Here is a 25,503-nt window from a genome sequence, read left to right as displayed (position 1 = left end):
TACTGGAATGCTTAAAAGGCTGTATCAGGGTTTTTTTGTTTTTTTGTTGCAAGGAAAATAATGGATATCGGTATTGGCCAAAAATGTAATATCGGTGCATCGTGTGTGCGTGTGATATATTTGTTTTTAACCTCTCAAGTCAAGGTCCTCAAAATGTTGGCACCCACTATGGGGGCCGCGACCCCTAGGTTGGGAACCCCTGATCTAGTTTATTCCTTTCCTGCCAATCCTAACCATTGTTCCACAGATTTAGAAAGGGAAGGCCAGTCACTTCCAGTTGTATTATCCAGGGCAATGGACTGTATGTTACTGTAGTGCTTTTCTAAGGCACTATAATTCTCTGCTACATTTTCATCCTCGATCTCGCTCTGCTTGCATAGCCGTTGCTCCTGCTCTTTATGTAACCCATTTCTTCCTGCAGTGAGTATGTGTGTGTTGGACTGCAGAGAGCCCCCCAGCAGTGAGACTGAGTTAGTTAGGACATGAGGAGAAGGGGCGGTAGGGGGTGGGGAAGGAGCACTGCAGACTTTATGTGTGTGTGTGCAGATAGGTTACAGAACTACTGTTGTAAATGAACTGTTTTGTACCGACTGCCTCACTGATTGACACTCTCACTGACTAACTAGCTGATTGTGAGTGGACTAGGCAGATGTAGGAAATTAAGAAAAGGCCACCTCTTAGTCTCGCTGGCAAGTCACGTTCTGATGTTTTTCCTGCCTGAAGTTAAAGGTAGCTGTTTTTACAATTAAGTACCATATTGTGATTGTTTTCAATTTAAGTTGTCGAAAAGAAACAAAAATGGCTTTTTAGCTTAAAGTCATTTCTCAAGCTAGAAGTTTGCTGGGACTATGGGAGTTGTCTGAGTGTGGAGGGGAAATCTGAAAACTTGCTGTTATTGGCAGAAAGGTTTGGAACTCTCTTATTGGTGTATTAACTAATTTACCGCCTGGTGATGACACCAGGCAGGCTACTACTCCATCCCATCAAAGCAGGCTGTTATTTCAAGCTGTCTTTTCAAAGAACTTACACTAAAAGGGCATTATCATTTTCATAATTTCACACTTATTCCAACTTCACAGTGTGGAAATACTTTTGGTCATGTAGATCAGAAATATATTTCACAGCGGTTTAGCTAGTACAATGATTCTCTACACTATACTTGCTGGTTTTGTAGCAAACTGAAATATTTGAATTTTAGCAATCAGGAAATGGCAGAGCTATTTCTGCATAGTGCATCTTTAAATGCACTATGCGTTATTATGTGGGTTGAATGCTGTAACAGAATAAAACAATAAATCATGGGACAATTAAGTCCCATGATGGTAGTGATTGCCCATTACTGCTTATCACTTATTAACAATAATTTATTCACATTACTTAAGTAAAATATTTCAGTTGTGCATATTACATTTTGTTTGATTACTATCATTTCATTCCATGTTATCCTCTCATCTAGAGCTGCTGCCTAAATAACTATTTTAGTGGTTCTTCAATGTAAATAAGGCATACTGGTAGAGATACTTTTTGTCATGTAGTGTATGTGGACACCTGTTCGTCGAACATCTCATTCCAAAATCATGGGCATTAATATGTAGTTGGTCCCCCCTTTGCTGCTATAACAGCCTCCACTCTTCTGTGAAGGTTTTCCACTAGATATTGTAACATTGCTGCGGGGACTTGCTTCCATTCAGCCTTGAGCGTTTGTGAGGTCGTGCACTGATGTTGGGCGATTAGGCCTGGCTCGCAGTCGGCGTTCCAGTTCATCCCAAAGTTGTTCGTGAGTTGAGGTCAGGGCTCTGTGCAGGCCAGTCAAGTTCTTCCACACCAATCTCGACAAACCATTTCTATATGGACCTCGGTTTGTGCATGGGGGCATTGTCATGCTGAAACAGGAAAGGGCCTTCCCCAAACTGTTGCCACAAAGGTGGAAGCACAGAATCATCTAGAATATCAGTGTATGCTGTAACATTAAGATTTGTTGACTTGACAAATTGTTGCATTATGTACCTGATTGCCATTCCAACACATCCACCCAGTATCTGTTGGAAAGCAGACCGAACCAAGTTTTACTCTAGAATTTTGCCTGTGCTTAGCTCTGTTCTGTTTATTTAAAAAATAATTTAAAAAACCTAGTCCTTGCCGATGACAAGAATACCCATAACATGATGCAGCCACCACCATGCTTCAAAATATGAAGTGGTACTCCGTGATGTGTTGGATTTGCTCCAAACATAACACTTTGTATTCATGACAAAAGTTTGCAGTATACTTTAGTGCCTTGTTGCAAAGAGGATGCACGTTTTGGAATATGTTTATTCTGTACAGGTTTTCTTTCACTCTGTCATTTATGTTAGTATTGTGGAGTAAATACAATGTTGATCCATCATCAGTCATCTCCTATCACAGACATTAAACTCCTTAACTGTTTTAAAATCACCATTGGTGAAATCCCTGAGCGGTTTCCTTCCTCTCCGGCAACTGAGTTATCTTTGTGGTGACTGGGCTTTGTGATACACCATCCAAAGTGTAATTAATAACTGCACCATGCTCAAAGGGACAGTCAACGATTACTTAAGAAAATACAAAAAAACATCTACTAATAGGTGCCCTTCTTTGCGAACCATTGGAAGAACTCTCTGCTTGAAATTCACTGCTCGACTGAGGGACCTTACAGATCATTGTATGTGTGGGGTACAGAGATGGGGTAGTTATTCAAAAATGGTGCTAAACACTTGAATACAGTGAGTCCGTGCAATTTATTATGAATGTTAAGCAGACTTTATTAACTTCAGGACTTATTTAGGCTTGCCATAAGAAAAAGGTTGACTTATTTTTGCATTTTTTTATTAATTTGTATACATTTCTAAAAACAATTCCACTTTGACATTAAGGGGTAATGTGTGTAGGTCAGTGACACAATCTCAATTTAATCCATTTTAAATTCCGGCTGTAGCACAACAAAATGTGGAAAGGGGGGGGGGGGGGCTCCCGGGTGGCGCAGTGGTTAAGGGCACTGTACTGCAGCGCCAGCTGTGCCATCAGAGACTCGTAACCGGCCGCGACCGGGAGGTCCGTGGGGCGAAGCACAATTGGCCTAGCGTCGCCCGGGTTAGTGAGGGCTTGGGTTGTGTATCGGAGGACGCATAACTTTCAACCTTCGTCTATCCCGAGCCCGTACGGGAGTTGTAGCGATGAGACAAGATAGTAGCTATTAAAACAATTGGATACCACGAAATTGGGGAGAAAAAGGTGTAAAATTCACACACACAAAAAAAAATGTGGAAAAAGTTAAAGGGTGTGAATGCTATCGGAAGGCACTTTATATCCATGACAATATATGAAAAGAGTCATTTGTTGATTGTATTTGACAGTGTGTTGTGCCCTTATAGCCATTCCTTTGTGCATGAATCAATCGATTCTTAATGCTTCGGGTCCACAGTCCGCACACAGCTTCATACCTTTGTGCGATTGTGGTCTGTCACCGTCTCCGGTTTCTTTTTATGGTCACAGCCGATGGCAACAGTGGGATGCATGAGGTGCTGAGGATGCAAACACTTATTTATTTGACATCTGTCCACCATGAGTGTTGATTTAGCGCTCTCCATCACTAATGTGGAGTGTATCAACGTCGATATCAAGCTAAAAATGCAATCAGATTCCAGCTCATCTAAACTCTACAGCATTTGCAATGCTGTCAGTCCGTCCATTAGTTTGGTTCGGCTTTCCATTGTGAACTACACACATTGTAAACTGTGTCTGATTTGATTCTGAGGGGAGATTATATACCATTTCCAGCCTTTTCATAATAAAATAATTAGACCGCCCACAAATAAATATTCGTAAAAATATAAAAAGGATATATTTTGTATTTCATTTCTCTTACAAAAAAAAGCGTATTACATTTGATACATTTTATTTGTAGATTTGATTAGTAAAAATCTGCAGTAAAGGCAAGCACCAACGTTTGATAAACCGTGCATAAACATTTGTAAAAGATGCATTACATAAAGAAATATTGGTGAAAATATTGCATAGGGAAATATTCATGAAAATATTTCCATGAAACATTATATTAAAAAAGGCCTAGATAGGCAAGGATATGTTTTGGGTTATTCTACAAAGGCATACTGCAACACATAGGCCTCGCCTATTTAAGTTTCTCTAAAGGACAGCCATAACAGCTGTGAATAATTTTAAGATTCTACCAACCTTGCACAACTCTTAGGGCAACATATCCCTTGTTTTTAGCAAAATTGCTCAAGCTCAGTGGATTTGGTTGGGAATCATGGATGGACAGCAGTATTCAAACCGTGTCTCTGATTTTCAAGCAGATTTAAGTTAGTACTGAGACTGGACCATTCAGGAACACTCAGCACCTCTTGGACAGTCATTCTGATGTGTCTTTGGCATTACTCATTTGTGTAATTGTTCCCCTGAATCCCAGAGTTAGCTTTTCCAAAGAATACGGTGTGACAAACTCCCCAGTCCCTTCCGGTGACAGGCGTACACATAACATTATGCTGCCACCACAATACTTCAAAAATACTCTGGGGTGTAAAGACCGTGGCCAGTTGAATATGGATTTACATTACTCTGTCTGTTGCTCAAGTCATTGCTAACAGCCATCTGAGTAAAATAAAAAATAAAAGCAAATGCATTAGGGTCAAATATCATCTTTGTTAAGCATAGATTCTTGGAGACTATGCTGTACATGTTTTGAGGTGACAGGACAGTGTTCAGTGTGTGCAGATGTACCCCTGGCTCCACAGTAACAGTAATAAGTGGGGAAACATTGAGAGGAACACGGTAATGTAGATTAATGGGCTGAGTAATTTATGAATAAACTCTCTGCCACTTTACATAAAGAGAGGGAGATGGACACAGAGACAGACGACCACGCTGTGCAGCATTGCTAACAGTAGTGAACACAAAGAGAGTGAATAGAGTGAGAGATGGTACAGATGCAGATTGTGGTGCGTTGTAATGATAATGAGAGAAGGAAGCATCGGGAGGGAACGAGAAGAAAGACTAAATGAGAGGGGGAGGTTGTTTTGGTCTGAGGTGGAGGAGGTGTAAGCATTCATCACCTGCAATGCAGTGCTGGGCTGAGTCAGCCAATCATAGCTGAGCAGAGAGGGGAGGAGGTTGGGCCAGGCGCTGACGACAGCCAAGGAGAGTTCTCGGTCAGCGAGAGGGAATGAGCGGGGGAGAGAGGGGGGGCAGTAACAGCAGTGTCTAGCTCCTTTGCCTGAGCCTGCAGCGAGACTGGGGCTCACAGATTTTTCCTCTTCATTCTTATCCTCCTCTCCTTCTCTGCACTGCTCTCTTCCTCTCCCGCTCTCTTCCTCGCTTTGTACTTTTCCCCTCTGTTTTCTGAACTCTGTTCATCTCCACGCTGATCCCATCTCCTCTTCACTCATCTCCTCATCCTGTCGTATTGTGGTGTATGGAGTGAGGATCTCCGGTCCTGCCTGCACCCATCCTCTGTACACCTCCCTCCATGGGCATCCGAGCATCCTGCAGGTAAGAGCAGGGGGAGAGGAGGTGCGTGCGCGTGTGTGTGTCAGGATCTCTGCACTTGCATGTCCTTGAAGTACCCCTGATATGTGCGCCTGCGTGTGTGTATGTTTGTGTGAGAGAGCTGTAACAGCTGGACTTTGTCCTCTGCAGTGGTCTTGAGGATTGAGGAAGCAGAAAAGACAATTGAGTGATTTTAGGAATAAGTCTGACCGAAAACACTGGTCTTTCTGCCTGTCTGTCTGGTGCTATAGCCTAACTGAGAATTCAACAGTGGTCAGGGAGGTCTGTGAGTCTTTTCTGATGTTTGACCCTGGTTAGATTAGCGAAGTAGTGAACGAAGGAGAAGAGGGTTAATAGAGAAAGGAAGTGTGTGTTTACGTGTGTGTCAGGGCGTGACATTTACTTTTTTAGCCACGTGTCCTTTGGACAGGTAGGACAGATTTGATTTACTTGTCAAAGAAATATAAAATGGTCTAACACCATTTTACATCATTGTATGACGCAAGGAACCACTTTACAAAATATAATGCATTACTATTTTTTTTACTATAGAGAATCAGCGAAAATGTAGGCTACACTCTGCCTATTAGCTTCTTTGCATACAACCAAGTGCTTTTATAAAGACAAATGAATAGAATTGGCATAATAAAGCAATCCCCATAAAAATATTGCACTTCTGCATCTGTGGCGAAAGGTAAGGAGTTAGAGCAGTGTTTGTCAGACCATAAGACCAAAATCGTCTAGCGTCCAAACGATTTGGCCTACAAACATTTTTGACCCCTCTATGGAAAGGCAATTCTCACTAACACATTTATGTCTGTTGTTTTGCTCTAGGAAGTATATATGGAGACTGTTTAGTGACACAAATAAGGGGTTAAATACTTTTGTGTATGTGGACAACCCTTCAAATGAGTGGATTTGGCTATTTCAGCTACACCGTTGCTGACTGGTGTATGAATTCGAACACACCACCATGCAATCTCCATAGACAAACATTGGCAGTAGAATGGCCATACAGAAGAGCTTGCAGAAAGGTGACCGCTGAAGCGTGTAGGGCGTAAAAATCATCTGTCCTCTGCAACATTCACACTGCCTCTGGACGCAACGTCAGCACAAGAGCTGTTCATCTGGAACTTCATGAATTGGGTTTCCTTGACCAAGCCGGCCCACACAAGCCTAAGATCACCATGCACTATGTCAAGCATCGGCCGGAGTGGTGTAAAGCTCGCCGCCCTTGATCTCTGGAGCAGTGGAAACACCTTCTCTGGGGTGATGAATTACGCTTCACCATATAGCGGTCAGATGGACAAATCCTGGGTTTGGTGGATTCCAGGTAAACACTACCGTTTTGGGGTAGGCCCCTTAACTCCTGTGAAGGGAAATCTTAATGCTAAAGCATACAATGATGTTCTAGATTATCATTTGTTTTTAACTTTGTGCAACTGTTTGGGGAAGGCCCTTTCCTGTTTCAGCATGACAATGCCCCTGACAATGCCCCTGTGCACAAAGCGAGGTCCATACAGAAATGGTTTGTCGAGATCGATGTGGTAGAACTTGACCGGCCTGCACAGAGCCCTGACCTCAACCCCATCGAACACCTTTGGGATTCATTGAAACGCTGACGGCGAGCCAGGCCTAATCGCCCAACACCATTGCCCGACTTCACTAATGCTCTTGTGGTTGAATGCTGTAGGGACTTGCTTCCAATGTTCCCACATCTAGTGGAAGGCCTTCCCAGAAGAGTGGATGCTGTTATAGCAGCAAAGGGGGGACCTACTCCGTATTAATGCCCATGATTTTGGAATGTTTGACGAGCAGGTGTCCACATACTTTTGGTCATATAGGGTAAGTTTCCTGTATCTTTCTTATCTCTCAGATATAGGACAGACACTTCAGAACAAAGTTCCTTTTTTGGGGGGGACGGGGACGACAACTATCTGTTGTACCATGTAGTGAATCTGTTATTCAATGTGTTTGTATGGGCTAAAAGCAGTAAGGCCAAATACAATTTTTCATCAAATAAGATACATTTTATATTTATATATATATATATATATATATATATATATATATATATATATATATATATATATATATATATATGATACTTCAAGGGGACTTTAAAATTCCAAATCAAATAGCTAAAGGATCCTTGGTATGACCTTCTTAAAACAATTCCATATAGCTTAGTAGAAACCCCTCCCTCGGCTTTGACAGGGCTTTGACTGTAATGGGTTAATGTCTGGCTACATTTTCTGGTTCCTGCCTCATGTCAGCATAGGTTTGGACATGAAGCTGTAGCCAATATGCATATAACCTATAATTTGACATTTTTATTTATGTACATGAAAAATAGATTTTAATATTGTGCCAATGTTGGCCTCTTCTGATCGAAGTCATTGATATTGTGATTACATTTTATATATATATTTATTGTCCATTCAGACAGCTTAAATCTATATTCTTGTCTGATTTTATTTATATATATATATATATATATATATATATATATATATTTTACTTGTCTCGGACAAGAGGACAAACATTAATGTCGAGCCGTGTGTGTTTTCGCGAGTGTGTTGAGTGTGGTGCATGTGTGTCAGGAATGAATGCAACAGCAGCTGTGACGGTTGCTCATCAATGGAGACGGGATAATGTTGGTGACATCGTCTACACGTCCTTCCCTTTCATAATTGTCTGGCACCCTCTCTCGCTCCATCTCATTCTCCACCCCTCTCTCCCAACTAGGGTTGTGAACTTTTAAACGACACGGGGATCGTTAACGTTCAGACGATCCCGAACCAAATATTTTTTTCTTTTCTTTTTCATTTTTACAAAATGAAAATCTGTGTAGTTATCACACAACTACCACTAAAAGGAACGGATCATCATCATCGGAACATTTTCATTTTCAAAATGCCTAACGCAACAATGCTATAACGTTAGTAGGAGGAGATGTGCATCTTTGGAATGATTTGCAGTGGATATAAAGCTCTCCGCATTAACAGTTGGGAGAATGTCAGACGGTGAGACAGGGAAGTGACTGCGGCGACATTTGGTTTAAATGAGGTGGTGGCTAAATAAATGCAAACCTTGTAAGGTGGATTTTAATTGACAGTGACTATGTGAGAATGTTGCTTGTTTATTCCTGGTGTGTGTTTTGTTGTGTAGGATGATGGATTCCTGTAACCTACAGCTGTCGTGGATGAGGAACTTGGCTCTTTCGCTATTAATCTTTCCTTGATTCCTTGTATCATCTTCACTTCACCTCCTTTTCAAAACGCTATGAGATGGTTATCAAGGACGGGTGAATTTGTAGTTGTCCCTGAGGTTCAGAATAGTGTTGCTATACTTGATCCCAGTCAGCTGACATTGAGTTTGTCAGCTGACAGGAGTTGGTTAGTTGGTGGTAGAGGTGGGTTTGAGGTCTCTGTGTGTGTGTGTGTCTGTGTGTGTGCGCGCGCGCGCTCGAAGAAGGAAATGGGGAGAGAGCAAGTCAATACTCATTTTCCTCACTAAGTTTTCCTCAGTAGACTTCCCGTGTTGAACAGAAAAACACCAGACAGTGTCTTAGTAAAAAAATAAAAAATAAAATGGGATGTGCTGCTCTGGTTTCACCCACTGATTACCCCATGGCGAACATCAGCCTCTCAAGCTGACTGGAGAACTTGCACACCCGCTGAGGCTGTGGCTTAGATATAGAATGAATTATAGTTATATGGGCTGAGGTCCCATGCGTCTGAAGGCGGAAGTACACTACACGATTTTTGCCCAGTCTACAGACTCTAACCAGAGAACTTCTCACATTTAACTATTCAGTCAAGCCAAATCATATTGAACTTGTAACCATATATAGTAAATTCAGCTGGTGGCACAATCAGGTCAGAGTCATGCTATGTTCTTCTGGGCAGGTTTGCACATGTAGTGGGGAAATCATTAGGGTTCGTTCCCTTCCAAGACGATTCGATACGTCTAGGTACAGTGCATTCGGGAAGTATTCAGACCAATTGACTTTTTCATCATTTGTTACGTTACAGCCTTATTCTAAAATGGGATTCAATAAATTTTTCCCCACATCAATCTACACACAATACTCCATAATGACAGAGAAAATGGGTTTAAACTCAAATAAATCAAATCACATTTTATTTGTCACATGCGCCAACAAAATGCTTGCTTACAAGCCCTTAACTTCTTGACGCACCCATCCCTTTAGTGGGATCATTTTCATCAACAAATTCAAATTAAATTACTAAAAATATTTAATTTTCATGAAATCACAAGTGCAATATAGCAAAACACAGTTTAGCTTGTTGTTAATCCACCTGGCTAGTCAGATTTCAAAAAAGCTTTTCGGCAAAAGCATACCAAGCGTTTATGTAAGGACATCTCTCTCAGTAGACAAAACATTACAAACAGCTAGCAGCCAAGTAGATTGGTCACGAAAGACAGAAAAGCAATAAAATGAATTGCTTACCTTTGATGATCTTTGGATGTTTGCACTCACGAGACTCCCAGTTACATAATAAATGTTCCTTTTGTTCCATAAAGATTATTTTTATATCCAAAATACCTCCATTTGGTTGGCGCGTTATGTTCAGAAATCCACAGGATCGAGCGGTCACGACCAGGCAGACAAATTCCAAATAGTATCCGTAAAGTTCGTAGAAACATGTCAAACGTTTTTTATAATCAATCCTCAGGTTGTTTTTACAATATATAATCGATAATATTTCAACCAGAGCTTCTTCAATAGGAGGGAGAGAGAAAATGTCTGCTCCAAACTGTTGCGCATGCAAAACGCTGCTGGCACCCAGCCATACAATGACGCGATGTGATCTTTCTTGCTAATTTGTCAAAATAAAAGCCTGAAACTATGTCTAAAGACTGTTCACACCATGGGGAAGCCATAGGAAACGGAATCTGGTTGATATCCCTTTAAATGGAGCGAAGGCAGGCAAAGGAACAGGTTTTCGCCTGCAATATCGGTTCTGTTATACTCACAGACAATATTTTGACAGTTTCAGAAACTTTAGAGTGTTTTCTATCCTAATCTGACAATTATATGCATATTCTAGATTCTGGGCCTGAGAAATAGGCAGTTTCATTTCGGTACGTTTTTCATCCAAACATCAAAATACTGCCCCCTACACGCAACAGGTTTTAAGTATTCAGACCCTGTGCTATGAGAATTGAGTTAAGGTGTATCTTGTTCCCATTGATCATCCTTGATGTTTTGTACAACTTTGAGTCCACCTGTGGTCAATTCAATTGATTTGGACATGATTTGGAAAAGCACACAGCTGCACACCAGAGCAAAACCAAGCCATGTGCTTGAAGGAATTGTCCATAGAGCTCCAAGAAAGGATTCGAGGCACAGATCTGGAGAAGTGTACCAAAAAATGTCTGCAGCATTGAAGGTCCCCAAGAACACAGTGGCCTCCATCATTCTTAAATGGAATAAGTTTGGAACCACCAAGACTCTTCCTAGAGCGCAGCCCAGCCAAACTGCGCAATCAAGGGGGAAGGGCATTGGTCAGGGAGGTGACCAAGAACTCGATGGTCACTCTGACAGAGCTCCAGAGTTCTTCTGTGGAGATGGTTGTCCTTCCGGAAGGTTCTCCCATCTCTGTAGCACTCCACCAATCAGACCTTTATGCTAGAGTGGCCAGACAGAAGCCACTCCCCAGTAAAAGACACATGACAGCCCGCTTGGAGTTTGCTAAAAGGCACTTAAAGGACTCAGACCATGAGAAACCAGATTCTCTGCAAGATTGAACTCTTTTGCCTGAATGCCAAGCGTCAGGTCTACTGTGCAGCGTTGCTCCCTATCCAATCTGACAGAGCTAGAGAGGATCTGCAGAGAAGAATGGGAGAATCTCCCCAAATACAGGTGTGCCAAGCTTATAGCATCATGCCTAAGAAGAGTCTAGGCTTTAGTCGCTGCCAAAGTAGCTTCAACAAAGGACTGATTAAAGGGTCTGAAGACTTATGTTAATGATATTTCAGTTGTATATTTTTTTCAACATTTGACCAAAATGGATGATAACCTGCTTTTGTGTTGTCATTGTGATATTGTGAATGGATTAATCCATTTTAGAGTAAGGCTGTAAAGTTATAAAATGTGGAAAAAGTTACTTTTCACTGACAATCTCAACTCAACAATAATCTGTCTAAACTGCGTGCGCTGTCTTTCCTTCCTACTATAGGCAATGCCATTTAAAACAAGCTACAACTTTTTTTGCCTTCAAGAGGTGCCCATTGCATCCAAAATTGTAATAGCACCTCGGTTGTTCAAGATGATCGACCCCGCCTATTTTGTTGTATTCCATTACAAGATATTCCAATACAATATAAGTTCCTAACACTTTTAAAAACAACTCCAAAACCCCGCTCCCTCGCCAATGAATTCTTGCTTTCTTGCCTGACAAACGAACTACAGAGTTTGCCAATATTAGCTGATTAGTTACGAAGCTGGGACAGTTTCCACATGAATTGCATCGGTCGAAACATGACAAAACAAGCAACTTGTTAGCTGGCTATGTAAACAAATATCCAACTCATCAAATCAAATGTATTTATAAAGCCCTTCTTACATCAGCTGATTTGCCTCTTCATCTACACCAACTGGTGTGCTAATTCTATTATTCTGTCATGCAATACCTGATGGTCAAATGCCTACCCTTCTATCTCAGGGAGTTTTCAACTGTAATTGTGACTGCTGTATACTTTTCACCTCAGGACAATAGAAATAGCAAGCTGGCGCTTAACAAATTGTACAAGGCTATAAACAAGCAGGAAACCCTACACGCGGAGGCTGCACGCGATTATAGACACATGATGCCCAACTTCAATCAACACGTCTCCAACGCCACTAATTGCGACAAAGTCCTAGACCACTGCTATTCTACCCTCAAGCATGCATACAAGACCTTCCCTCGTCCGCCATTTGGCAAATCAGATCAAGACTATGTACTCATGCTTCCTGTTTACAAGCAGAATTTGAAACAGGAAGTACCCGCAATTTTCTATGTTGAGAAATTACAGGACTGCATTGCTAGCGCTGATTAGAATATGTTTAGAGACTCCGCCGATAACATTGACGAGCTAACCACTTCCGTCACCAGCTTCATTAGAAAATGAATTGGCGATGTGGTACCCACGGTGTGGGTTCACTGTTTCCCCAATCAAAAGCTCTGGATTAACACAGAGGTTGGCGCTAAACTGAAGAGGAGGGCTCCCACACACAGAACTATCGTAGACAACCCTCGTGCTACGGCCGAAGACAGACAGGAATAAGTACAAGAATGCCCGCTATGACCGCCGCAGTTCCTGTATAGAGTATGCTTACTTACTTTATTATGCATTTTATTTTCCTTATTCTTATTTCTCTCTTTGTTTTTTGTAATACATTGTTATTGATTATTTCATTGTTGGGTTTTGAGTTTGCAAGAAAGGCATTTCACTGTACTTGTGCATGTGACATTAAAACTGGTCTTGTCTGTATGGCTAGCTAGTGAAAGTGACAGCTGAAGTTGACGCTTCTTGAGCGCAGCCCAAATTTACCGCTACACACAACTGTTTTTGCTTGGGTCGTTAACATATGAATTAACTCGGTAGGAACAAGACAAAACAACTAGTTTAGTTGACTATATACAGCTAAAAACCAACTATTTCCATGAGACCGAGAGCAATCATTTGAGCTCCACTGCTGAAGTGCTCGCCTGTACCAACCAAGTTATCATGACAGGACTTGATCATCTGAGAGCAATTCCCCAAGTTTCACAGCATCAAACATCAACAACACCAAACATAGAAAACCAGTCTAAAGTTTGGACACACCTACTCATTAAAGGGTTTTTATTTTTATTTTTTACATTTTCTAGTAGTGTAGTAATAGTGTTGTAACCAGAAAAGTGTTAAACAATGAAATATATTTTAGATTCTTCAAACTAGTGACTCTTTGCCTTGATGACAGCTTTGCACACTTGCATTCTCTCAACCATATTCACCTGGAAGGCTTTTCCAACGGTCTTGAAGGAGTTCCTACATATGCTGAGCACTTGTTGGATGCTTTTCCTTTACTCTGCGGTCCAACTCATACCAAACCGTTTCAATTGGGTTGTGGAGGCCAGGTCATCTGATGCAGCACTCTCCTTCCTGGTCAAATAGCCCTTACACAGCCTGGAGGTGTGTTGGGTCAATGTCCTGTTGAAAAACAAATGATAGTCCCAATAAGCTCAAACTCGATAGGTGGTGTGTCGCTGCAGAATACTGTGGTAACCATGCTGGTTAAGTGTGCCTTGAATTGTAAATAAATTACAGACAGTGTCACCAGCGAAGCACTAGCACACCACCACCTCCATGCTTCATGGTGGGAACCACACATGTGGAGATCATCCGTTCATCTACTCTGCGTCTCACAAAGACACAGCGTCTGGAACCAAAAATCTAAAATTTGGACTCATTAGACCAAAGGACAGATTTTCACCTGTCTAATGTCCATTGCTCGTGTTTCTTGGCCGAAGCAAGTCTCTTCTTATTATTGGTGTCCTTTAGCAGTGGTTTCTTTGCAGCAATTCGACCACAAAGGCCTGATTCACTCAGTCTCCTCTGAACAGTTGATGTTGAGATGTCTGTTACGTGAACCGTGAGACATTTATTTGGGCTGCAATTTCTGAGGCTGGTAACTAATGAACTTATCTTCTGCAGCAGAGGTAACTCTGGGTCTTCCTTTCCTGTGGCGGTCCTCATGAGAGCCAGTTTCATCATAGCGCTTGATGGTTTTTGCGACTGCACTTGAAGAAACTTTCAAAGTTCTTGAAATTGACTGACCTTCATGTCTTAAAGTAATGATGGACTGTTGTTTCGCTTAGCTTATTTGAGCGGTTCTTGCCATAATATGGACTTGGTCTTTTACCAAATAGGGCTATCTTCTGTATACCAACCCTACCTTGTCACAACACAACTGATTGGCTCAAATGCATTAAGAAGAAAATAAATTGTGCAAAGCTGTCATCAAGGCAAAAGGTGGCTTTGAAGAATCTCAAATATAAAATATTTTGATTTGTTTATCACTTTTTTGGTTACTTCATGAATCCATGTGTGAATCCATGTAGAAAATAGCAAAACATTTAAGAAAAACCCTGGAATGTGTAGGTGTGTCCAAACTTTAGACTGTTACTGTATATGAGCCCTGGTCAAAAGATGTTTACTATAAATGGGTGCCATGGGTGCCATTTGGGATGCATACACAGATTCCTCTATCACTTTGGCCTATTGCCATTTAGGCCGATTTGATTGAATGTACAAAGGCATCACAGCTGTCGATGGGGTACTATTTAGAGGCCTGACCTCCCAGCTTCAGGGAGCACCAAAGGGACATATATATTAAAGTATGTCACGTTTTCCGACCTTAAAAGTAGAATGTCAAAATGAAACCACGTCCCATGACATCGGTTGTGTAGATCCAGCAGCTATACACCTCAATCCCAAGTTAACGGAAAAGGCTCATTTACAATAACCCTACCCTCTCTCTCTCTCTCTCTCCAGACCAGACCCTGCGCCGCGGGGAGGTGTGTCCAAGCAGAATGACTCTCCTATCCCAGACCAGGATGAGGAGATACTGGGCTCTGATGACGAGGAGCAGGAGGATCCCAACGACTACTGTAGAGGTATGGATACACTGTGTACCCACACACACACTCTTGTACAGCGCTGGGGGGAAACACAATTCAGTCCCATTCAAAATCCAATTTTTCCCTAACCTGTACTCTTAACCTAACCTAACAGTAACCCAAAAATCCAACCATAACCTAACCTAATTCTAACCTTAACCCCCTAAAAGTAGCATTTGACCTCGTGGCGACTAATAATCTATCAATCAAATTGATTTATGAAGCCCTTTTTACATCAGCCGATGTCACAAATTACTTTAGAAAAACCCAGCCTAAAACCCCAAACAGCAAGCAATGCAGATGTAACAGCATGGTGGCGAGGAAAAACTCCCTACAAAGGCAGGAACCGAGGAAGAAACCTAGAGAGGAACCAGGCTCTGAGGGGTGGCCAGTCCTCTTCTGGCTGTGCCGGCTGGAGATTATAACAGTACATGGACAAGATGTTCAAACATTTGTAGGTGACCAGCAGGGTCAAATAAGAATAATCACAGTGGTTGTAGAGGGTGCAACAGGTCAGCGCCTCCGGAGTAAAAGTCAGTTGGCTTTTCATAGCCAATCATTCAGTTAGAGACAGCAGGTGCGAAAGCGAGAGAGTCGAAAACAGCAGGTCTGGGACAAGGTAGCACGTCCGGTGAACAGGTCAGTGTTCCCAGTTGGTGAAATGTTTGCTTACTATTCTTGTGGGGACTTCTGGTTAAAGTTAAACACGTCCATACACAGTCACACACACCAACTACCATATGTTACTATTGCAGGAGGTTACCACCATGTGAAGATAGGAGACCTGTTCAATGGAAGATACCATGTGATCAGGAAGCTGGGCTGGGGACATTTCTCCACTGTATGGCTGGCCTGGGACATACAGTAAGTGCTGACGGTGTACAGTATCTATAATATCTGTCTAACATACAGTGGACCTTGGAATTACCTGGATTTCTGCATAAATTGAACATGAATTTTGATCCGAGCTTCATCTAAGTCACAACAATAGACGTCTGCTTAAACAAATAACACACAAACAATTATATGTTTGTCTGCCAGTGTTTGTCTATGGAGATTGCATGGCTGTGTGCTCGATTTTATATACGTGTCAGCAACGGGTGTGGCTGAAATAGCAGAATCTAGTAATTTGAAGGGGTGTCCACATACTTTTGTGTATATACAGTTGAAGTCGAAAGTTTACATACACTTTAGCCAAATACATTTACTCTGTTTTTCACAATTCCTGACATTTAATCCTCGTAAAAATTCCCTGTCTTAGGTCTTTTAGGATCACCACTTTATTTTAAGATAGTGAAATATCAGAATAATAGTAGAGAGTGATTTATTTCAGCTTTTATTTCTTTCATCAGATTCCTAGTGGGTCAGAAGTTTACATACATACAATTAGTATTTGGTAGCATTGCCTTGAAATTGTTTAACTTCGGTCAAATGTTTCGGGTAGCCTTCCACAAGCTTCCCACAGTAAGTTGAGTGAATATTGGCCCATTCCTCCTGACAGCTGGTGTAACTGAGTCAGGTTTGTAGGCCTCCTTGCTTGCACACGCTTTTTCAGTTCTGTCCACAACTTTTCTATAGGATTGAGGTCAGAGCTTTGCGATAACTTTGGAAGTATGCTTGGGGTCATTGTCCATTTGGAAGACTCATTTGTGACCAAACTTTAACTTCCTGACCGATGTCTTGAGATGTTGCTTCACTATATCCACACAAATGAAATGCACCAGTCCCTCCTGCAGCAAAGCACCCCCACAACATTATGCTCCCCCCCCTGCTTCACAGTTGGGATGGTGTTCTTCGGCTTGCAAGCCTCCCCCTTTTTCCTCCAAACATAACAACGGTCATTATGGCAGTTAACAGTTCTATTTTTTTTATTAGATTAGATAATTTTGTACCCGTTTCCTCCAGCATCTTCACAAGGTCCTTTGCTGTTGTTCTGGGATTGATTTGCACTTTTCGCACCAAAGTACCTTTATCTCTAGGAGACACAACGCTTCTCCTTCCTGCGTGTTATGACGGCTGCGTGGTCCCATGGTGTTTATACTTGCGTACTATTGTTTGTACCGATGAATGTGGTACCTTCAGGTGTTTGGAAATTGCTCCCAAGAATGAACCAGACTTGTGGAGGTCTACAATTTGTTTTCTGAGGTCTTGGCTGATTTCTTTAGATTTTTCCCATGATGTCAAGCAAAGAGGCACTGAGTTTGAAGGTAGTCCTTGAAATACATCCACAGGTATACCTCCAATAGGCTTATTGACATCATTTGAGTCAATCAGAAGCTTCTAAAGCCATGAGGTCATTTTCTGGGATTTTTCAAGCTGTTTAAAGGCACAGTCAACTTAGTGTATGTAAACTTCTGGCCCACTGGAATTGTGATACAGTGAAATAATCTGTAAACAATTGTTGGAAAAATTACGTGTGTCATGCACAAAGTAGATGTCCTAACCGACTTGCCAAAACAATAGTTTAACAAGAAATTTGTGGAGTGGTTGAAATACTAGTTTTAATGACTCCAACCGAAGTGATTTTAAACTTCCGACTTTAACTAAATAGTGTACCAGGACGAGAGAGTTTTCAGCACCGCGGCCCAACATTTCAAGGAGATGGGAGTGATCCTACACAACGGATTCTTTCCAGAAGTGAGTCCCAGGATGGTCAAATGTAGGAAGGAATTCTATTAGGTGAAAAAAGAACGTACCTCCAAGAATATCCCCTTTGCACTGCTTCAACCTGCAACGATGAGAATCGTCCATGGTGGACAGAGAATTACTTGCTAAGGAGACACCAGTGATGTAAGCTCCCACTATCCATGTAAACAAGCTATTTGTTGTCACCAGAGCATGGACATACAGTGCCTTGCGAAAGTATTCGGCCCCCTTGAACTTTGCAACCTTTTGCCACATTTCAGGCTTCAAACATAAAGATATAAAACTGTATTTTTTTGTGAAAAATCAACATCAAGTGGGACACAATCATGAAGTGGAACGACATTTATTGGATATTTCAAACTTTTAAAAAAAAATCAAAAACTGAAAAATTGGGCGTGCAAAATTATTCAGCCCCCTTAAGTTAATACTTTGTAGCGCCACCTTTTGCTGCGATTACAGCTGTAAGTCGCTTGGGGTATGTCTCTGTCAGTTTTGCACATCGAGAGACTGAAATTTTTTCCCATTCCTCCTTGCAAAACAGCTCGAGCTCAGTGAGGTTGGATGGAGAGCATTTGTGAACAGCAGTTTTCAGTTCTTTCCACAGATTCTCGATTGGATTCAGGTCTGGACTTTGACTTGGCCATTCTAACACCTGGATATGTTTATTTTTGAACCATTCCATTGTAGATTTTGCTTTATGTTTTGGATCATTGTCTTGTTGGAAGACAAATCTCCGTCCCAGTCTCAGGTCTTTTGCAGACTCCATCAGGTTTTCTTCCAGAATGGTCCTGTATTTGGCTCCATCCATCTTCCCATCAATTTTAACCATCTTCCCTGTCCCTGCTGAAGAAAAGCAGGCCCAAACCATGATGCTGCCACCACCATGTTTGACAGTGGGGATGGTGTGTTCAGTGTGATGAGCTGTGTTGCTTTTACGCCAAACATAACGTTTTGCATTGTTGCCAAAAAGTTCCATTTTGGTTTCATCTGACCAGAGCACCTTCTTCCACATGTTTGGTGTGTCTCCCAGGTGGCTTGTGGCACACTTTTTATGGATATCTTTAAGAAATGGCTTTCTTCTTGCCACTCTTCCATAAAGGCCAGATTTGTGCAATATATGACTGATTGTTGTCCTATGGACAGAGTCTCCCACCTCAGCTGTAGATCTCTGCAGTTCATCCAGAGTGATCATGGGCCTCTTGGCTGCATCTCTGATCAGTCTTCTCCTTGTATGAGCTGAAAGTTTAGAGGGTTTGCTGCACTGAAAGTAAAGGGGCTGAATAATTTTGCACGCCCAATTTTTCAGTTTTTGATTTGTTAAAAAATATCCAATAAATGTCGTTCCACTTCATGATTGTGTCCCACTTGTTGTTGATTCTTCACAAAAAAATACAGTTTTATATCTTTGTTTGAAGCCTGAAATGTGGCAAAAGGTTGCAAAGTTCAAGGGGGCCGAATACTTTCGCAAGGCACTGTATTCCTGACATTTTCATTAATGTCCTGAGTGAATAATATGGCTAAGATGGTAAATCGTACATCATCGAAAGTTAATGGACTGAATGGACCTGTTAAACGAAAATGAGTGCTTATGTACCTGAAAAAGATCAAGACCCATGTTTGCGTTTTTATACAAGAAAAACATCGAACATGAAGAGGTCTTTGCCTCTTCATTTAACACAACGACACTGGCAGTAGCTGCGTTGATCAATAAGAACGAAAACAGTTATTGATCCACTGGGACATTATGTAGTGGTCCATGGAAGAATGTGTACTGCGTCTTGAACCGTGCTAAATGTATATGCACCTAATACAATTTTTATTCATAATTTCAGGGAACACATTTAGTTAAGGTCGACTTAAATTGTCTGGATCCGATGCTGGCTCCTCAACTAAATTAACCTCATCGACTGAGTTGGCCAAATGTACTTTATCATTTGTGACAGACTTAAATTTGAAAGACACATGGAGTCACCTTCAACATCGTTTTAGAGAATTTGCCATTACATCCAACTGGCCTCACAACTGCAGACTAGAGGTCGACCGATTTTATGTTTTTTATATATATATATTATTTTTTAAATGTATTTATAATAATGACAATTACAACAATACTGAATGAACGCTTATTTTAACTTAATATAATACATCAATCAAATCAATTTAGCCTCAAATATATAATGAAACATGTTAAATTTGGTTTAAATAATGCAAAATCAAAGTGTTGGAGAAGAAAGTAAAAGTGCAATATGTGCCATGTAAAAAAGCTAACTTTTAAGTTTCTTGCTCAGGACATGAGAACATATGAAGGCTGGTAGTTCCTTTTTAACATGAGTCTTCAATATTCCCAGGTAAGAAGTTTTAGTTTGAGGTTATTATAGGAATTATAGGACTATTTCTCTCTATACCATTTGTATTTCATATACTTTTGACTATTGGATGTTCTTATAGGCACTTTAGTATTGCCAGTGTAACAGTATAGCTTCCGTCCCTCTCCTCGCCCCTACCTGGGCTCGAACCAGGAACACATCGACAACAGCCACCCTCGAAGCATCGTTACCCATCTCTCCACAAAAGCCGCGGCCCTTGCAGAGCAAGGGGAACAACTACTCCAAGTCTCAGAGTGAGTGACGTTTGAAACGCTATTAGCGCGCACCCCGCTAACTAGCTAGCCATTTCCCATTCGTTACACCAGCCTAATCTCGGGAGTTTATAGGCTTGAAGTCATAAACAGCGCAATGCATTGCGAAGAGCTGCTGGCAAACGCACAAAAGTGCTGTTTGAATGAATGCTTAAGAGCCTGCTGCTGCTTACCACCGCTCAGTCAGACTGCTATATCAAATATCAAATCATAGACTTAATTATAACATAATAACACACAGAAATACGAGCCTTGGGTCATTAATATGGTCAAATCCGGAAACTATCATTTCGAAAATAAAACGTTTATTCTTTCAGTGAAATACGGAACCGTTCTGTATTTTATATAATGGATGGCATCCATAAATCAAAATATTCCTGTTATATTGCACAACCTTCAATGTTATGTCATAATTACGTAACATTCTGGCAAATTAGTTTGCAATGAGCCAGGCAGCCCAAACTGTTGCATATACCCTGACCCTGACATTAATTTATTTTAACTAAATATGCAGGCTTAAAAATATATACTTACGTGTATTGATTTTAAGAAAGGCATTGATGTTTATGGTTAGGTACATTCATGCAACGATTATGCTTTTTTCGCAAATGCACTTTTTTTAATCATCCCCCGTTTGGCGAAGTTGGCTGTCTTTGTTAGGAAGAAATAGTCTTCACAGTTCGCAACGAGCCAGGCTGCCCAAACTGCTGCTTATACTCTGACTCTGTTGCACAGAACGCAAGAGAAGTGACACAATTTCCCTAGTTAAAAGAAATTTGTGTTAGCAGGCAATATTAACTAAATGTGCAGGTTTAAAAATATATACTTGTGTATTGATTTTAAGAAAGGCGTTGATGTTATGGTTAGGTACACATTGGTGCAACGACAGTGCTTTTTTCACGAATGTGCTTGTTAAATCACCCGTTTGGCGAAGTAGGCTATGATTCAATGATGAATTAACAGGCACCGCATCGATTATATGCAACGCAGGACAAGCTAGATAAACATCAACCATGTGTAGTTAACTAGTGATTATGTTAAGATTGATTGTTTTTTATAAGACCTGTTTAATGCTAGCTAGCACCTTACCTTGGCTCCTTGCTGCACTCGCATAACAGGTAGTCAGCCTACCACAGTCTCTTTGTGGAGTGCAATGTAATCGGCCATGATCGGTGTCCAAAAACTACCGATTGTTATGAAAACTTGAAATCGGCCCTAATTAATCGGCCATTCCGATTAATCGGTCGACCTCTACCACAGACCATGTGGATAACCACTCCAGACCAGGACCTCCACATCCGGCTTCTTCATCTTCGCGATCGTCTGAGACAAGCCACCACGACAGCTGATGAAACGGAAGAGTATTTCTGTCTGTAATAAAGCCCTTTTGTGGGTAAAAACTTCTGATTGCTTGGCTCTCCAGTGGATGGGCCTATGCCCAGTCATATGAAATCCATAGATTAGTGTCTAATGAATTCATTTCAATTGACTGATTTCCTTTTATGAACTGTAACGCAGTAAAATCGTAGAAATTGTTCTATGTTGTGTTTTATATTTTTGTGCTGTATTATTTTGGCTAGTGGGGAGGGTTGAATTACCTGTTTGTGGTACTTTTGCTGTAAATGTAAAAAATGAAATACTAAAAATATATTTAAGTGCCTTTGAACGTGGTATGGTAGTAGGTGCCATGCGCACCAGTTTGTGTGTGTCAAGAACTGCAAAGCTGCTGGGGTTTTCACGCTCAACAGTTTCCCATGTGTATCAAAAATGGTCCATCACCTAAAGGACATCCGGCCAACTTGACACAACTGTGGGAAGCATTGGAGTCAACATGGGCCAGCATCCCTGTGGAACGCTTTCGACAAAAGGGGTGCAACTCAATATTACAGACCTGCCAACATGCACATGTTTTGCATAAGAAATTTTTAAAAAGTATGCAGAAATGAGCCTCCCGGGTGGCGCAGTGGTCTAGGGCACTGTATCGCAGCGCTAGCTGTGCCACCAGAGACTCTGGGTTCGCAGCCGGCCGCAACCGGCAGGTCCGTGTGGCGACGCACAATTGGCCTCGCACAGTGGCACAGTGCGCGCTAACCAAGGTAGCCAGGTGCACGTGTTTCCTCCAACACTTTGGTGCGGCTGGCTTCCGGGTTGGTGGCGCACTGTATATATGTGTGTATTTGTTAAACAATTTAAATAAAAAATAAATCCACTGAGGAAATCTAACATCCCATTTCTCGAGCTGCAACACAGACATGTACTGAGTTTGTCAACAGACATGGAGATTAATACATCATTATTTGACGTAGCTACCCCGTGTCTGCCCCTCCTGTTTGTTATGATGTTGAGTTTGCCGACTGTCAGCTGTAAACACATGGACAAATCCCTTTTCGACTCCGTGTGTTGGGGAAAGGTAAACACTAATTGTTTCAAGCTAACGTTAGCGAACATAAGCTGGACATTCAGTGGGCTCTAAAGTTAGTGAAAGAAATTACATGCAAATACGAAAAATGACTGGTCGCATTTGTGCGAGAGACATTTAATTCTGCGTCCCATTAGTTGTATTTTCCACGTAACATTACGAGGATCGCTCAACCCGATAGACTGTAACTGTAATTATGATCCACGTCACAAAAGCGTTACAAATGTATAGTCCAAAATAAATATGTCGGGAGTTTAGAAGACTGTGTGAGGAAGAATGAATGAGTGTCCGGTATTAGCAATAGAGGCAATGCTTCAAAAAAGCCATTGCACTAGATTTGAGATTTTATCAAATTCGAAACTCTGAAATGATGTGTGCGCTGCAAAGAAATCCAATGGGCACTTTTACATAGGCTGAAACACCAGACTGTTCTAGCGAACAGTGTTCAGATGCCTTTTTGTGGTAGCCTACTTAAGCTTTGTGTAGCCAGTTTGCGGTCTGTCGACGCGATCATTTTTGTTTTTATGTTTTTAATGATTTTGCTTTTAGTGTTGATTTCGGAGCCGTTTCTAAAAAGCCAATACTTGTGAGCCGGCCCTCGTGATTGGCCCTGTTTTGAGAGGCGACAAGCGTTCTTCTACTATAGAGACTAAACTTGGGATTCAGGTGCTAAGAAAAACATTATAGATAATTATCTCCATTCTACATGGAATGGAATAAACATACAATCTGTGCTAATTCCACCAAACATATATATATATATTTTTTATATGTTCTGTACTTTTTATTTAGGTTTTGTAAATACCTTTTCAGAGGACTGAACTGAACCAGGTGCGAGCCATAATGTTTGTCAAAGCACGTGAATCTCCAATTTGCTGCATGCGTGTGGTACTCTAAAAAGTTGGACAGGGTTGTCAGGTCTGATAATTAGTATGGTGTTCCTAATGTTGGTACACTGTGTAAGTTGTCCTGTATTTCCAGGGGGAAGCGTTTTGTGGCCATGAAGGTGGTGAAGAGTGCAGAGCACTACACTGAGACGGCCCTGGATGAGATCAAGCTGCTGAGATCGGTGAGGAACACGGACCAGAACGACCCCAGCAGAGAGAAGGTGGTTCAGCTACTAGACGACTTCAAGATCTCTGGCATGAACGGAAGTCGTATCCTCAGTAACACAATGCTTTATCAACTTTTATACACCACATGCGTGTTCAACAAAGTATGAAAACAGACCAAGGTTATTATAGTTTTGTGTTTATAGTTTATAGTTTTTTACGAGTTTTTTGGTTTTTATTTGAATTTCAGTTTTGTGACCTTGATTTACTTATCCAGTTTGATGAAAACATTTCTAAGTAGCCTATGGGAGGGGCGATTTATGTGTTGTAGGTTGTATTTCTGTTAGAATCAAATGTTTGGTCACGTCCTTCGTAAACATGGTATGGATGTACTGGGTCGTACTCACCACTCTATGGCGCCTTGCAGTCTTGTGCCTTGCAGTTGCTGTATGAAGCAGAGATGCAGCCAGCATGTGTGTGCGCATACGTCTCTTCACAGTCCGTGTTGTGTAAGGTGTTTTATCTGTTTTTAAAATCTGATTTCACTGCTCGCTTGAGTTACTTGATGTGGAAGAGTTCCATGTAGTCATGGTGTCTATGTAGTACTGCACGTTTCTCAGTCTGTTCTGGACTATGACTGTGAAGAGATCCCTGGTTGTGTGTGTGTGTGTGTGTGTGTGTGTGTGTGTGTGTGTGTGTGTGTGTGTGTGTGTGTGTGTGTATAAACTCGGGGGGGGGGGGGGGGGCAACGGCCCCTTTTCAGGACCCTGTCTTTATAAGATAATTCGTTAAAATGTAAATAACTTCACAGATCTTCATTGTAAAGGGTTTTAACACTTTTTCCTATGCTTGTTCAATGAACTATAAACAATTAATGAACATGCACCCGTGGAAAAGACATTAAGCCGATTTTTGTCAATTCGTTTGTGGATAACAATTAAGTACCTAACTGCCCTGCTACACTACGGCAATCGAGTGTCTTGCATTGCCATCAGCCATCGAGGGAATGCTTCCTTTTGAAATGAATGCAAGCTACTATACTGCCCGTGTTGCGCTCGCGTCCACTGGCAGCATACAAGCTCAAGAATCGATGTGGTTCATTTGTCGGTGGCTGACGTGCATATTGATTCTGTCTTGTGAATTGAAATAATGAGTTTTTTTGGTTGCATATGGCCTCGACTATACACCACTGGTTATTTTACTAAGATTTCTTAAGTCAAGAAGCTACTAGCTAGCAGAAACTCTAGTTAGCTACATTGACTATGTTTACAATGCACACACGTTGCTTTTGTTTAATCAGAGGATAATTTAGTACAACCACTAGCAACAATTTTAATGAGTACTTACGAAAAACAGGACCAACACTATTGTACTTGTGCGTAGTAGATTAATATGGTACAGTAGAGGAAAATAGAATAAAGACCCCCTTCCCCTCTGCTCTCTTCTGCTGTCAAAACTACACACTCTGTAGCAGTTCAAATGTCACATTGACCCAACGCTGATGGCATAGCAACGCGATGCATATAGCGAGTGTTACTGTGGTTTTCAATT

At 41.3% G+C, this 25,503-nt stretch overlaps 1 pseudogene; it reads left to right on the top strand.

The window, feature by feature from the left end:
• The window catches only part of LOC139413238 (SRSF protein kinase 1-like), a 55,921-nt pseudogene that overhangs the window by 14,614 nt on the left and 15,804 nt on the right, over positions 1-25,503 (top strand).

Source organism: Oncorhynchus clarkii, chromosome 7 (assembly GCF_045791955.1).
Source record: "Oncorhynchus clarkii lewisi isolate Uvic-CL-2024 chromosome 7, UVic_Ocla_1.0, whole genome shotgun sequence".
Classification (NCBI taxonomy): Eukaryota; Metazoa; Chordata; class Actinopteri; order Salmoniformes; family Salmonidae; genus Oncorhynchus; species Oncorhynchus clarkii.
This window is presented reverse-complemented; position numbering and strand designations above follow the sequence as displayed.